Source organism: Onychomys torridus, chromosome 15 (genome assembly GCF_903995425.1).
Source record: "Onychomys torridus chromosome 15, mOncTor1.1, whole genome shotgun sequence".
NCBI classification, from domain to species: Eukaryota; Metazoa; Chordata; class Mammalia; order Rodentia; family Cricetidae; genus Onychomys; species Onychomys torridus.
In genome coordinates, this window is record NC_050457.1 from 43,108,753 (window position 1) to 43,124,980 (window position 16,228).

The following is a 16,228-nucleotide window of genomic DNA, read 5'->3' on the forward strand; positions in this document are numbered from 1 at the left end:
ACTTTGTGTACAGTAGAGTGGCCTGATGGAATTGGGAGGTTTGCAAATGAGAGGCCTTTGGATCATGGAGGATGGAAGAATCTCAGGTTAATTATACAACTGAATATAATTCACCTCATGCAACCAACATACACCCCAAAATAAAGAATTTTAGGTGAGTGAATAAATGAATGGAAGTGTCAATGAAGCCGGGCTGTGGTGGTGGTGCACGCCTTTAATCCCAGCACTGGGAGGCAGAGCCAGGCGGATCTCTGCGAGTCTGCGGCCAACCTGGTCTGCAGAGCAAGATCCAACACAGGCACCAAAACTACTCAGAGAAACCCTGTTTCGAGAAAAAAAAAAAAAAGGAGAAAGTGCCCATGAATTTATAAATTTATAAGTGACAAAACTTCCTTGCCAAGGCTCTATCAATTGAAATCAGAATGCTCAAGTTGGTGGATGCAGTGGGCAGACCACCACATCTGGGGAGCCTGGATCTTCTCTGCAACTCTCCAAAGATGAAACCCCAGCTGGGGTCCAGGTGATCACTGTTACTGGTTCCGTGCCTAGAAGAAACAGAGTCAATGTCAAACACTATTGGTCACTGTGCTTTTAAGTTCTGATAAACATGTTGATTTTTATCGTGGGATTAACTCTGTCTTGCTTTTAGGGGGAAATTCAGTACAAAACCATCTTTTCATCACCCCCCCCCCCAATGTCATCAGGACTTGTTATTCTGAGGGTGACTTCTTTCCCTCAGTGTGATTATCTCCACTTACATCAATCTCCCTGCAAACCACATGCTTCATTCTTAGCTGTGTATGGAAATAATCCTATTGAGTTGGTAAAACATCCTTTCTTTGTCTATCTCTCCATTATGGGATGTCTAGGTTGGTTCCATCACTCAGCTGCTGTGAACAGGGCTATAAGAAACACTGATGTGCATGTATCTAAAGAGCATATTGTTTCCAAGTAGAAATGACAGGATAAAAGGGTAGATTATGAAATCTACATTACTCTGAAAAATAGCTATTAATATCAAAATATTTTACTTTAGCATGGATTTTGGTTTATTATACCAATTTAATGTAACTTTTGTTATACTTATGTATGTTTTTGCTTTGTTTGGGGTATTGTGCTTATGCATTATATTTTAAAATGTAATGTATAATTAAAAATACATGTTCATAGTCATCTATTATAATTAAACTCGTAGTCATATTAGATACATTTTCAAGGTTAAACAGATATATTTAGATAGATAGATAGATAAATAGATAGATACATACATACATACATACATATATTCAAAATCCTAAGACTTTTCATGATGGTGAGACACATCTGCTCTTGGTAGCACCAATTTACTTCAAAAGAAGACCTCCGACCAATGACCACAAACCATTAGCCCAATGTCTCACTTTTAGATCTGTTCACTGTGGCTGGTGAATGTAAATGTGAGCACTCTTTGTTGTGGTCTGTGTTCTGACTGTTACTATGTTGCCAGAGATTTTTGTCGTTTGAGTTCAACGGGTTACAAATACTTGATGTCATTTAAGAGAATTGATTAAAAATTATTATTGATTAAGTTAAGAAAAATGGCTGCTAATCTGAAATGTGTGACATTGATCCAGGTTTTTACATGTTAATGCAAATATGAGTTTTTTGTTATGATACGTGCATATGCATATGTCTCTATTCTTGTTTGAATTGTGTACCTGAGCAATGTTCTAAACTGCTGGGAAGAAACTACAAGAAAAAGGCCTTTGATGGAAATCTGCATGTTGTCTGAAAAGCAAGGGAAGGCAAAAACCTGGAATAGTGAAAGGAGAGGGAAAAAGGGAATTTGTCTATGTCGGGCTGAACCAGAAGAGCAAACACCAAAAGAGTGAAAGGTCTGGCCTGAAGGCGCATGGGAAGTTGTAGAAGACCAGAAGGGATGTGAACTATGCTGGATTTGAAGAGAAATTGTAAGATATATTTGGGATTTAACTATATTATGTTAATTGTTTGATTTTCTTCATTTTAAAAATAGTTGATGATTCTTCATTACAAAATGTTTATAAATGGACAGATATACATGTATATGTATGTTAACACTGGTGTGACGTAGATTTAACTCTATATATGTGAATATAAGCTAGCTTTTACTCTGTATGGCTAGGAATGAAAGTTGGATGCAACTGTGTGTATGGGTGTATGTAACTATTGTTTAATTTTAAGCAGCAACCACATGATCCTCTTCCATCTTGCCTGATGACCCCATCGTGAAGTGGCCAACTATATGGCTGGAGACAATCTCTAACTAAGGTTAAAGAATACCCTTCTTAGTTCTAATGAGCTCTCTGTACATCGTATCTCCTTTTAGACTAAGGAGGCAGCAAGCATCAAGTATTTTGGATTGGGATAGATTTCTATAGGATAATTCATGTCATAAAAATAAATACATACATGTTAAATTTCCTTTGCATTATGATAATGGCAAAAGATTCAGTCCCAGCCAATGGTCACATTCAGACTCCAGAGCGCGTTCCGTGTGTAATTTTAGAGTATTTGAAAAGTGAACTTCAGGCCGTCATGGCTGTACTGAAGAACCAGCAGCACTGCTCACTGCTCACTTCAGTTGTGTTGCTTTCAACGGTTTCTCTAAAGAACAAGAGAAAGCAGGGTTAGAAGAAAAGCATAAGTCTGTCTTAGTGGCTGTGCTGATACATGATTTGATCTAGCACTCTAGTGCAGAGGCCAGCCTGATATACATAGTGAGTTCTGGGAAGCCTAGGGTTGCGTGGAGAGATATTCAATCCAAAAAAAACAAAACAAACAAACAAAAAAAAAAAACAAAACAAAAAAAACAAAGACAAACAAAAACACAAAAAATCAACAAGAAAAAATACATGGCATGTAAATTTCTTTCTTTGTTTGTATAAAAATATTTTGGGTGAAGATGATTAAAGTACTTTTAGATGAAAACCAATTGGTTTCAGTCTAAATTTCATCCTAAATATAGGATTGTTCCGAAAGAGAGAGAGAGAGAGAGAGAGAGAGAGAGAGAGAGAGAGAGAGAGAGAGAGAAAGGACAGCACAGAAAGTTTAACCATGTCCCTGAAATTTCTAAAAATTAGGGGTTGAAAGCAGGTAAGGTTACCAGGATTTACCAGGAAACAAGACAGGATGTTATGTCCAGAGAATTCTCTGAGGTCTTAGAGCACTCCAGGCCCCATGGTCATCTCCAGACTAGTTCTGCATCTACAAGTGTGGTCTCAGGAAGCCTCCATTGTTCAGGTGGACTGTTCTGCTCTCAAGATATGCTTGTCCCTGCTCCAGTACACAGGATCTTGCCTCAAGACATTTGCCAACACTTGGGGAAGGTGTCTCCTGAAACCCTGTACTGACCTAAAAAAGTGAGACAACCACAGTTTGAAGACTATGAATCTACTCTGGACTGTAATGTGGTGATGTGTGAAGTTAAACTGGAAATCCAAAGTAATGAAATAAAATCAGCACAATAAATTTTTACCCTGTGCTTCCTTTGTGTTACACATCGAAATGAGAAACCGATCCTTTCCATAACGTTTTCACGAAATCAACCTTTCAAATGAAAAGTCGGTCCTTTAAATAAACATCTATCCTGTAAGAAGGTCAACAACCATTTTCATGAAGGGTCAATTTAATGGAGTCTGAAATATCCAAGGTAACACCACCCTCCTCGGATTCCATGTTGATTTTGCCAAGACAGTTCTCAGCCCTCTACCCCACCCTCCAAGTCCATACATTTGAGATTTCCATGGTCTTGACCATGGTCCAAATGTCCTCACCAAAATAATTAAAGTCAACAAAATAGCAAAATGACATAGGATAGGAAAAGACTTGATTACCATGTTAGGAGTGGACATTCAAGATGCCCCATTGTCTCACTTTGATGTGAATTATGGAGTCTGTGATTTTTCCCTTTAAAAACTCTGTATGCCTAGCTTGGTTTCCAAGAGATTTTTCAGAGACATGAGACTATTTTTTATCTAATCAGGGTGGAAGCTGAAAGATCTGAGAAGCAGAGCAAGCCACAGCCACCCCCTCCAGAAAGAAAACTCCCAGAAATGATGCCTTTGTCTATTGGATCCATCCTGACAGGTCTGGAAGTGCTTTTCAAAGTGCTTCTTAGACTGAGTGTTTTGGATCTGGCTAAAAAGATTAGAGACTTTAAATAAGTCGTCAAAATTGAAGTTAAAAGATTGCTCCAAAGGACTTGCACCTCCTCATTGTCCTTTGCTGTTAGTGAAAGCACTGTGTCCAACTGTCCCACACTCTTTCCACCTGGGAGCGTCTGAGGGTGTTTCACATGCTTCTGCAATCTCTCTGAATTTTGCTTCAGCCTCGGGGCTCTTATTTCTGTCTGGGAGGTACTTCATGGCTAATTTGTGAAAGGCCTTCATGATTTGTCGTTCTAAGGCAGATTTTGGCACACCTAAGGTATCATAGTAGCTTTATGGGGCTAGGATTAATTCTGTTATCATTAAAATGCTGAATTCTTGCCTCTAAAAAAAAAAGCAAGCAAGTCAACAAACAAAATCAAAACAAAACAAGGGATTCTGAGAGCAAGAGAACCAGCCAACCCCAGGAAACAGCCTCAAAACTGGTTATCCAATGTCAAGTGCTCAGCCTTGAAAGTTTATACACACAAGTCACGTTATAGAGACCAATCAGGTTGTGTTTATATGTTTAGGAAAACACATGTATACACACATAAATACACATGTATACACACACAATAATAACATATATGTTTCAAATCAGAAAAAGAGGGCATGCCATAGGTATACATAGAAGGGTAAGGGGGAGGAGAGAAAGACAGGGAAATAAAGCAATCAATTTCTAATTAAAAAATACACATATTTTAAAAGCCAATCTTTTTAGCCAAACTTGATGACACATAGTTTTAATCCAAGCAACCTGGAAGCAGAGGCAGGAGGATCTGTGAGAGCTCAAGGCCAGCCTGGTCTACATAGTTAGTTCCAGGACATCCAGGGCTATGTAAAGAGACACTTTCTCAAACAATAAAAACAAAACCACAATCTTTTAAATTCAGACTCAGTCTTTTAACTAAAGCCAGCTCTTTAAATAAATGCTGGGCACTCTTAAAAGTCAGTGTGTTCACCGAGAGTCGACCCTTTGCATAAATGTTCATCCTTTAAATGAAGTGCCGTCCTCCTCCTAGAGTCTGTCTTCTCATTATAGGCCCTTCTTCTAATAAAAGCCCATTTCACGGGAGTTGGTCTTTTGAATGCAGTGTCCATAGGTTGAAGGAAAGCAGTTTCTAAGTGCCTCACACACTAGGCCTTTAATCAAGTTCCTCTGCTTGCACTGACATAGAGCTATCTTAACCAAAATGTAAAGTTTCCTACAGTTTGTAAAACTGGAAAATGTAAAAGGGGCAAAACCGTCCAAGGAGATGCCAGAAGTTATAATTATAAAGCATATATTTTGGAAATTGAGCTTCAAAATCAATTTAAAATGAAAAGCAATTTTTTACTGGAAATGTGTCCTAAGGTAAAGGCCTCTCCCAAAGAGGAGCAAATGTAAGGGCAGAACCAAAGTTTAACTATGTCACAAAAAAATTCTATAACATTTAAAACTTAAACCTGAGGGGTGTCTTCCACACTTACCTGAGACTAGCATTCAATATGTACACAAGAATTACTTAGATTCTACAAGGATCAGGCTCCTGAATAAAAAACTGGGTCTCCTATGAGATGAGATTCTGTTGGCATTTAAAAAGAGTCTACACAGTTCCCATTTGAAAGCTCAGTGCCAATTGCCCTGCTGGGGGATGAGCCACCCAGGTTGGTGATGAAGGAAGGATGGAACAGCCTGGCCTGGGGGTCACCGGAGACCTCCAGGTCGGGATGCACCTGGAGTGTGTTTGCTGAGACACAAGAAGATATGATTTAGGCTGACAAAGTACCAGGATTTTGTTCCCTGGATTGCTGTTGGTCCCACTGTGCCATTTCTGTTTTCCAGGCTAAGGATGACTTTAGTCTGGAAGAAACAATCCCCTGGGCTGGAGATCAAAGGCTCCTGGCTCCCAGCTGCACTAAGGCCTGGGTTTCAGGTCAATGGGTGGTGCAATTCAGCAGCAGCAGAGCTGCCACTTCTCAGGGTGAAGACTCCTGTGTGCAAATGGCCGCTGGTATTGTGCTGTGCCTGACACTTTTTCAGTTTTGTTAGCCCAGGGGCTGCCTTCCCCTTTTCTGAAGAAAAGCGGTTTTCTGGATCCAGAGCCTTGGACCCCAGCACTACAGCATGGCTGTATCTCCACTTCTCAGTGTTTTCAGCTGGGTGCTGGCCAACAGGATGTGGAGGAACTTCCCCGCCCCCTCTGGCGCACACTTCCCGTGGTGGCACCCCAGGTTCTCGGCTTCCAGTACAGACCCTTGGTTAGTAACCCACTGGAGCTCCACCCTCAGTGCTGAACTTTCTAGATGCTTCTACATCTGCTCCTCCCTCATCTGCCTTCGGTTTCATTTCTCAGCTGCTGATTGAATCATCCTTTCCATTTCCTGGGCAGCGTTTGTTTGTTCTCGGTGTTTGGCAATAGTACAACTGAAACCATTTTCTCTAAATTTTGGGGGAGAAGGATGAGACAGTTGGCAAACAAGGACTTGTCAAATGCTAGCATGATCTGCCTGCCCGTCGCTGGGTAGACTATTAAAAGGCTGCTGAGTCTTCGCTCAGAGATCAGGCCTGGCCTTAATTGCAGTTTCTGGGAGGGCCATGAACAAAAGACATAGTTCTTGCAGTAGCTCCCTTTCTGCACATACTCTGACAGGTCAAAGTTCAGCCAGTTGTTTACTGTCTAGGACCCCTGTGCATGGGTCAATGTGAACATACAAGGCCAGCCAGCCCCCATGGCAGCTTAAGGACAAAGCCTGGCCTGCCCCAAAATGATAACTGTAACCCTCAACCAGTAAATTCAAAGGTTACACATCCTTACCCAATCACATGATGCAAAGGCTTGTACCACCCTGCTTGTGGTTTTTTCCCTTTAAAAATCCCTCACCCAGACAGCTCAGGGCTGTCCTCCTTCACCTGGATAGCCAGTGTGTTGGAATGGACCAAACCCAAACCTGCTTGCTATCAATAAACCCCTGTGTGTTTTGAATTGGATATAGTCTCTGTGGTCTTCTTGCTTGGGGGTCTCGAGACCTGGCTGCAACAGTCTGTCTGGCACCATGAGTTGGTAGAGAGCACAGCCAGATGGTAAGTCTCCAGAAAAGTCCTTAGCCCAGTGCTATTTATAGAGCAGAGCTGGGTGTGATGGTGCAGAAGGGTAATGCCAGCACTGTACTTTGAGAAGAGGGAAAACTGGCTGCAAATTCGAGGCCTTCACTTCAGGACAGCAAGTATAAGATGAGCCTTGGCCACCCAGACTGAATCTGTGGAAATCGTTTTTAAAAATTCCAATTCACATGCAACCACAAAAGACCCAGGATAGTCAAACTGATCCTATAAAACAACAAACAAACCAAAACACAACAATCTGGGTAATGTCACCACACTTGATATCTGAGTCTCAGAGAGCCTAGTGGGAAAAACAGCATTCAGTTCTCTGACAACCAGATAATTGAACAGATGAATCAGACCTGAGTTTACATGAAGAGGCCCAGGCCAAACAACACTTGAGTTTAGACCAAGATGCAGAAAATGAAATCCTCCCTTCCTAAACAGGGTTTCTCTGTGTAGCTCTGACTCCCCTGAATAAGTCTGGACTCGAATTCATCGATTTGACTGCTCTGCTGGGATTAAAGACATGCACCATCATCACCCAGCAAAAAATACACTTTTGGGAAATGACAATAACATCAACAAATGGTCCTTGGAAAACTGAATGGTCACAAGTAGAAGGTAACTGGGTCCTTCTCTGTGTCACTCTGTAGGGACACCAGTTCATATGGATCTATTCTTCCTGTGGAACCCAAACCTCTAAAGGTGACAGATAGAAAGTAGCCCAAACACTCAGGACACCCTCACGGGCAAGCGCTTGCTGAATAGTCCTGCAGCACTAAGGAGACAGGGCCACCAATGGCAAGTGGGATGCCATGAAACTGGAAACCTTAGGTCAGCAAAGGAAATGGTCACATGCCCACAGAATGGGAGAAACTCTTTGATAGCTTTTCATCTGGCAGAGGATTCGTGTCTAGAATACACAGAGGACTCAGATGTGAAGAAGTTTTTTTTCAAAAGAAACTCTTTGTCTTTATTATTTCTGATTTTTATGGGTATTGGTGTTTGGCCTGAATGTTTGTCTATATATGGGAGTCAGATGCCCTGGAACTGGAGTTACAGACAGTTGTGAGCTGTCATGTGTGTGGTAGGAATTGAACCCAGGTCCTCTGGATAGGAAGCTCTTAACTACTAAACCATCCTTCGAGGCACTAGAATTTAGAGCATTAGAGAAGAGAACAATGAATCACCGAATCAGTCTAGCAAAGGGAACATCATGTCAGAGTAAATTACAAAAGCCAGTCTAGGCGGGGGAAGTGTTCATCCTTGCTAGCCAGCTGAGAGAGGCACCAACCAACATTGCCCTGAGATTCTTGTCCCCGGCAGAATGGTAATGGTGATCATGAAGAAAGCAAAGAAGAACTAATGCTGGGGTGGAGGTGACCAGGGGGTGTGGAGAACAGGGAGCCCTTGTTACTGTAGGTGAGAATGTAAACCCTTTCTGTGATTGTAGGGGTTGGGATGGAGGATCCTCACAGAAACCCAAGAGACCTTCCATAGGACCCATATTTGCCAGCTCTTGGTATTTACCTCAAAGACTTCAAGTCAACATGACCTAGAGATACTTGCACATCAGTGTTTTTTACAGCCCTGTTCACAACAGCTGCGGGATGGAACCAACCTAGACATTCCATGAGGAGAGACAGGAGAAGAAAGCATGTTTTACAAACAGGATGGCATCAGTTTCGTCCGCAGCTAAGGATGAAGTCTGTGTCTTGTAGGGAGATGGATGAAACTGGAGGTAATCGCACGGAAAGAAAGAGTCAGGTCCTAGTGGAATTTGGGAGGTTTGACAAAAAGATGGTTTTTCCCTGTTTTCACCACCCCCCAAAAGCAGGAGAGGTTTATCCTACAGCAACAACAACCAAAACAAAAAAAATCAATCTTTATTCAGTGACCAGTGGGGCTTGACATTGACTCTGTTTCTTTTAGACATGAAACCAGTGACAGAGATCACCTGGAAACTAGCTGGAGCTTCCATCTTTGGAGAGCTGCACAAGATCCAGGCACCCCAGATGTGGTGGTCTGCCCAGTGTACCCACCAACCCATTCACCCTGATTCAGTTGATGGAGCCTTGACATGGGATGAGTTGTCATTATCTATAAAATCATTGGCACTTTCATTTATTCATTCATTCAATTCAAATTCGTTATGGTTTGGGTGTACGTTGGTTGCATGAGGTGAATTATATTCGTTTGTACATGACATCACACAAATGTCTGTAACTCCAGTTCCAGGCATCTGACTCCCATATACAGACAACCATTCAGGCCAAACACCAATACACACACACACACACACACACACACACACACACACACACACACACACACACACAAAAAACAAAAACAAAAACAAAAAAAACAAAAAAAACAAAAAAAAACAAAATAAAACAAAACAAAAACCTCATAAATAATAAAGACAAAGAGTTTCTTTAAAAAGATTTTTTTTAAATCTGAGTCCTCTGTGTGTTCTAGACACTAAGCCTCTGCCAGATGAAAAGCTATCAAAGAGTTTCTCCCATTCTGTGGGCATGTGACCATTTCCTTTGCTGACCTAAGGTTTCCAGGTTCATGACATCCCACTTGACATTGGTAGTGCTACAGGACTATTCATGGAGTGCATGCCCAGGATGGTGTCCTGGGGTTTTTGGAAGCCATTCTTAGAGGTTTGGGTTCCACAGGAAGAATAGATCCATGTGAACTGGTGTCCCTACAGGGTGACACAGAGAGGGACCCAGTTACCTTCTACTTGTGGACATTCAGTTTTCCAAGGACCATTTGTTGATGATATTGTCATTTCTCAAAAGTTCATTTATTGGTATACAGTGATGTGCATGTCTTTAATACCAGCAGAGGCTGGCAAATTGCTGAGTTCAAGGCCAGCCTTGTCCAGGGGTCTCAGAGCTACATAGAGAACTCAGATATCGGGTGTGGTGACATTACCTGGATTGTTGTGTGTTGGTTTGTTTGTTGTTTTATAAAATCAGGTTGACTGTCCTGGGTCTTTTGTGATTCCACATGAATTTCAATGTTGAAGAAAATTTCCACAGTCAATCTGGGTAGCCTGAGCTGGCCTGATACTTGCTGTCCTGAAGTGAATGGTCTGGAATTTGCAAGCCTTTCCTTACCTCTAAAGGTAGAGCACTGGGATTACACTTCTACACCATCACACCTAGCTCTGCTCTGTAAATAACATTTTAAGCATTAAAACAAACTAGACATTTAGCAAGGACAGGAGAGGCAGCTGGAGTGAGTTTGCAGTTTGAAAATGAAGGCATTCAGTAAGGAAGCATGCTTACAGGAAGCAGTAGCCTAGAGGAGCCTCCTGTTCTCTATGGCTCTTTGAGGCCAGTGACTGTGGGGCAGCGACCATTGGCAGGAGAGCACTGGGCTAAGGACTGTTCCAGGAGACTTAACAAATCTGACCGCCTTCTCCACCATTTGTTCAACCCAGATAAATCACATTGACCAAGACAGAGGTCTGGGCACACTGCTCTGGGGCACTCCTTCTTTAGGAACTAAGGGGCTCGATTTTTGCTTCAAGAATGAAAGGTAGGCACCAAGCTGCATAATTGATCTGAATTCTGAAAGAACCAGTAGCTCAAGGTGCAGCGGCCATCCTAGATAATTCCAACCTCTGGTAGCAAGGCTGAGGACATGGCTTTAGGTTTTTCCAGGTCAGGACACCAACATGCTGGGGCTCTGTGGCTGTTCCTCCTCCATCAATGGAGCAGAACCATTGATTCGGTTACAAGCACAAACACAATCGCAGTATCAGGAGGTAAATAGCTACAATGTTGTAAATCTCTGTCTCCTGCAGTTTCTCTATTTCAGTTTTTCTGTATTACAAAGTTAAGGACAGCTGTGCTCTCTTAGGAGCTCAGTAAGATGAGGCATAGTTTGCTGCAGCAGCTGCCGCTGCCTTTTAATTGTTGTGCCCATGTCTTCAGACCGGGAAGAGACCACAGGAGACAAGAACACACCAAAATGCAAAATCAAGGTTTATTGGAGCAGTTCAAGCCGCAGCAGGGACCTCATAGAGCGCACTGATGCATTGGGAGGCTAGAGGAGATGCTGCTCCTTGAGGATGCACGTTTTTAAAGGCAAAAACCACAAGATCACCAGATCAGGGGGGTTTCCAGTATTGGTCCAATCCTGATTGGCTCCTGCCCAGGGACTTTCCAGAATTCTGCTGTTATCTCACTTCCAGTTTAAACCTGATCATTTGTTAAGTCCCTTTTCTTGAGCTGTCTCCCGGTTGGGACATTGTGTGATTAATCAGATGTCACCAGATAGTCAGATGACCAATCCTGACATCCTGACTTTGTACTCTCTGGTTCCTGGTATTTATGTCCACAGTTCTGAGAACCCAGGCCTGTTTCAAACTGGGGTTAGGGGCTTGCTCAAAATGGAGGTGCTTTGGTTCTTCATAACAGTCTACCCAGCAATGGACAGGCAGATACTGTTAACTATTGACAAGTCTTAGTTTGTCAACACCCTTGACCTAATCAAAAAATCAGAGAAAAAGGTTTCAGCTTCCTCTTGCAAAAACCCAAAAGTAAACGTTTCTGTGAAAAGGAAATTGTGACTCAGTCAGTATCTGAGAAAAGAAACTGGAGACAGTCCAGGGCTGAGATGTAGAAGAGGGTGTGCATAAGAGGACCGGGCTTCTGTGGGTCACTGCAGAAAGGACTGGGCTGGCAGCCGAGGACTGAGCTGCAGCCAGCAAATCAGGCCTACCACAGGCCTGGCAGGACCTGGATTTCAGGACTGAGTTCCTCAGCAGCCCCTCTGCCAAGGCCAGCACCATGCTAAAAACACACTGAGAAGTCTAGAGAGCATCCCTAGGCTCTCATGACCCCTGGCACCTGAAAACTGCTTTCCTTCAGCCAAGGTTAAGTGCAACACCTAGTCTAAGAAAACTGGAAAAATCTTAGGAAAGCCCGGAGCCACCGGTGGTCATTTGCAGCAGAAATGTGCCCCAGCAGAGGTCCCTGGCCTGGCCTTGCTGCCCAGGCTTCTTACTACCCAGCTACCAGAAACCTGGAGCCTTTGGCTACCTGCCTAACAAGTGCAAGGCCCTGGGTTCGGATCCTCACATCCACATAAAAATAACAATCAAACAAAAAACACTAAAGGCACATAGAAAGGACTACACTGTTATGTAAAGCATAGCATTAAAAACCATAACGAACATTATATTTACTAATATTTGTATAAATAAAAACATAAGTGCAAGAGCAGTCATTGAAGATTTTTCTTTGAATTTGAAGGAGAGCATTGATGAGTAATTGGGGGGACCTTGCAGGAGGAAAAAGGTGGGAGAAATGTCCTTACTAAATAATAATCTCAAAAATGAACAAAACCACATAAATGTGACTAGAAACTGGTGATACACAGGTACAGCCTTATGTGCGTTATATCATTAAAAACTTTGATGCCAGTTGGATACATGGCTCAGTTTAAGAGCACTGGCTGCTCTGCCAGAGGTCCTGAGTTCAATTCCCAGCAACCACACGGTGGCTAACAGCCATCTACAATGAGATCTGGTGCCCTCTTCTGACCTGCAGGGGTACATGCAGGCAGAACACTGTATAAGAAACAAATAAATAAATGAATAAATAAATAATAGATAGATGAACAGATAGATAGATAAATAGATAAATAAATAAGTAAATGAATGAATGAATGAATGAATAAATGAATAAATAAATAAAACAAAACTTTGATGGCAAATAAAATCCTAGCACATTGTTTGGCAAATGATAGAGTTGAAACGTTCTAATTCGCATAGATGCCGGCTGCATGCTCTGCAAAATATGTGTGAAAGAAAGGCATTTCACATAGAAAGAAAAATTCCTATTAGTAGAAAGCTGTAGTTCTGACATTTTAGCGAGCCCCAGTGGTGATCCATTTTGGCTTTTGGCCAGGACTTCCTCCTTGGCCTTGGCTCCTGCTGTGCCCCCACCAGTATGGTCCAACAGGAGGGCAGACTAACTGTAGACTTGGGGAGGTTCCCAAGGCGGAGTTCAAACCTGGAGGGTGTGAGTGAGAGGCGGTCAGGCCAGCTGCAGGACAAGTGCACGGGGATGTAGTCCTGGGGCGACTGCAGGAACTACTGCGCGTCAGAGACCAGCTGGGACGGCGCCGCTTTGGCGCAGTGGACCGAGCTGTACCCCCAAAAAATGTCAGGGCGAGGACAGGAACGCAGCGTGATGGAGATTAGGGCAGGCAGCGATTTTGTTCCCTTCCAGGGGCCGCGGGGTGGGGTGGGGGGGATGCCTTGGGAAACTAGCCGGGGCTGAAAACCTGGTGTTTGCGGATGGCAATCAGCACAAAGTTCTCAAACCAAAGATATCCGGCGGAATTTCATCGTTTAGAAATGAGGGAGAGTGGAGAGGACGCGGAAAGAAAGGGAAGCCAGGCCGCCTGACTGCTCCCGGTGCATAGTCGGAGAGGGGCGCCAACCCTTATGTCCAAACAACGGGACCAGAGTTCCTGCCGAATCCCTCCACAGCTTGCCGGGCAGATCCTGATTATGGCCGCAAAAGGAAAGCAGGTGAGGAACAAAATCGCGTACGCGGTTTTAATTCACCGTCGGATTTCAACACCAGTCCTGCTGAGAGCCAAGCGGAACTTAGCTCGCCTGAGAAGCCCGGAACCTGGGTCTGGGGAACCCAAAGGGCAGACGCTGACCACCAGGAAAGCCGCGAAGCAGAATGCTGGTCCCTCGGCAACCCATGCGGTGAAAAGGTCGCCAGCCTGCAGCCTGCAGGCCAAGCTGAGGGTCTGAGAAGGAATGGCTTCGCCTTCTGTCTCGAACTTGTTCCTTGGCTCGGGCTCCCGCTGTGCCCGCACACCGGCGTGGGAAAGCGGGCGGGTAGGATGCTTGCTCACTGGCCTAGGCTCCCAAGGCTCTGCAAATCCCAGGGTGTGCAGTGAGAAGCCGCGGGGCCTGGAGCCCGTCGGCTACTGAAGAAGGAAGGCCAGCCGAGACAGCACTGCCTCGTCGCCCTGGACCCAGCTCTCCCCGAATCCCCAAAGCCTAAAGCCAAACCGGCTTTCTCATTACAGGTTGTCTCGCGGTTGCCTCCATTCCAACCTTTCCATGAATCCTAGAAACCGGCGGTCCGGATTGCAATCAGTGCCTTTAAAAACTGTCCGGACAAATCGGGAAATTATCTATAAAATCAACGATTAAACAAGTAAGCACTGACACGACGGGCTGGAAAATTTAATTAATTAATTAAAAGAATTGACACAGACGATCGAAGGCGCATCGCTGTGTGTTGATTTTGGAAGCAGCAGGCTGAACTGAAGACAGCCCGCTGCGGTGAATGAAGAGGTTTAGGAGCGGATCCTCCTGGACCAGCGCTCACTCTAAAACGCTGCCAGGCGCCTGCAGCTCGCTAAGGCTTCCTGCTGCCAAATACCGGTGCACAGCAGCCACAGAGCACGGTAGCTTACCCGGAGAGGAATGCGCTTCAGGAGGCCGAGCAAAACCCCGAGTCTTCTCTCCCAAACCCGTTTGACAGGCGACCGGCACTCCCCGGTGCTCCGGTCTGGGTATGGCGTAGCTGGTCGCCGGGGTGGGCTCTCTGGAACAGGGACCGCGCTTCATCTCCACGGTGACCCGATCGATATTCTGCAGGGTCCTCCCGAGTTCCCGGAGTCTCCGGGTTCTCCTGTCTCTTCTAGAGGGCACTCGGGGAGTCAGGCCTACTAGGTGGGGGGGAAAATGAGTTTGCTGACTGCAGGGGGCACACAATCCGCTAGCGAAAGAAATCGGAAGAATTTTCAGCGTTTAGAAAGGACCGCGAGCTGAGAGTATAGGACCGGAAAAGGAACCGAAACCGCGGCGTCCTGGAGCACACTCGCAGCGGGGCGTCAGCCGTTTTTTCCAGCGTTTTGCTCACGCCAGCCCGATCGTGGTCCGTGGTTCGGGTAGAATTCCGCAGGCTTCCTGGCAGAGCCTGATTCTGGCCGCAAAACAAAAGGGCGAAGGCAGAAAATCACTGACGCAGCTGGAAATAGCGGACAACTGCAGTCCCGGCCTGCTGGCAGCCTATCGGAAGTCGGCTCCTGGGACGAATCCCAGGCACTTGACAATCAGGAAATACCATCTGGGTCCTGAAAATTACAAGATAAGGCTCTGAGCATCCGGAATCGCCCGGGCGTTGAATGGTGGCTCCACAGCGTCCCCTGCTGTGAAGAAACAGCCCCTCAGCGGTTCTGAGGCTGCATGTTGATGCCAGAGGCGGTTTGGCTTCAGGCTAGGACTTCCTCACTGGCCAGGGCTCCGCCAGGCCCACTCACCTTCAGGGAGAGAAAGGCGGGTTTAGTAACCACACACACCTGCTGAAGACTTTGAGGCTGGCACAAACCTTGACTTTGGGCCTGAGAGGTTGTCATGCGTCTTTCCTCGCGTTTTGTCCCACCACGCAGAAGATCCTTATGTGTTCCATAAAAGGATCAGTTGTAAGGCACTGTTTAGATCTGAAGGCACTGGTGTGGTGACCTGTATGCACCTTGAATGTGTTGGCCCAGATTGTCTTTAGCAGCTGAGCTTCGACTGTCTGTGCAAGCACCCAGCGGGAGGGAAACACCATGGTCCAGCTCACCTGACTCTGAGGGTCCTGAGAAAGTGGGCAGGGCTATCTGTCTCAGGGAAAGTGGAACCAGCACTCTCCTCCTCAGGCGGAGAATCAGATAGCTCCTCACAGCCTTCTGTAACTTCATCTCCACGGGATCCAATGCCTGTGCCCTTCATGGGACACCCAAGTGAGTGTGCACATACCTACACACCAACACACACAATTTAAAACAATATATTTTTCTCCAAAAATTGTCCAGTTGGTGTCACCTGTGATGCTACCGACAAGATACATGCCCGTCCAGCCTCCAGGTGTGAGATGACTGGAGAAACTCGTGGACCTGATGGAGCTTTGGGGATAAGGAAGAGGACCTG

General features: G+C 44.9%; 1 long non-coding RNA gene across 1 annotated transcript; it reads right to left on the reverse strand.

Annotated features, from left to right (window-relative positions):
- Positions 1-363: 363 nt before the first annotated feature.
- On the reverse strand, positions 364-15,504 carry LOC118596029. Its single transcript, XR_004946658.1, has 3 exons — positions 14,728-15,504; positions 2,431-2,625; positions 364-545 (listed from the first exon to the last, which is right to left on the reverse strand). It is a non-coding gene; the product is annotated as an uncharacterized LOC118596029 (long non-coding RNA).
- Between the last annotated feature and the right edge of the window lie 724 nt (positions 15,505-16,228).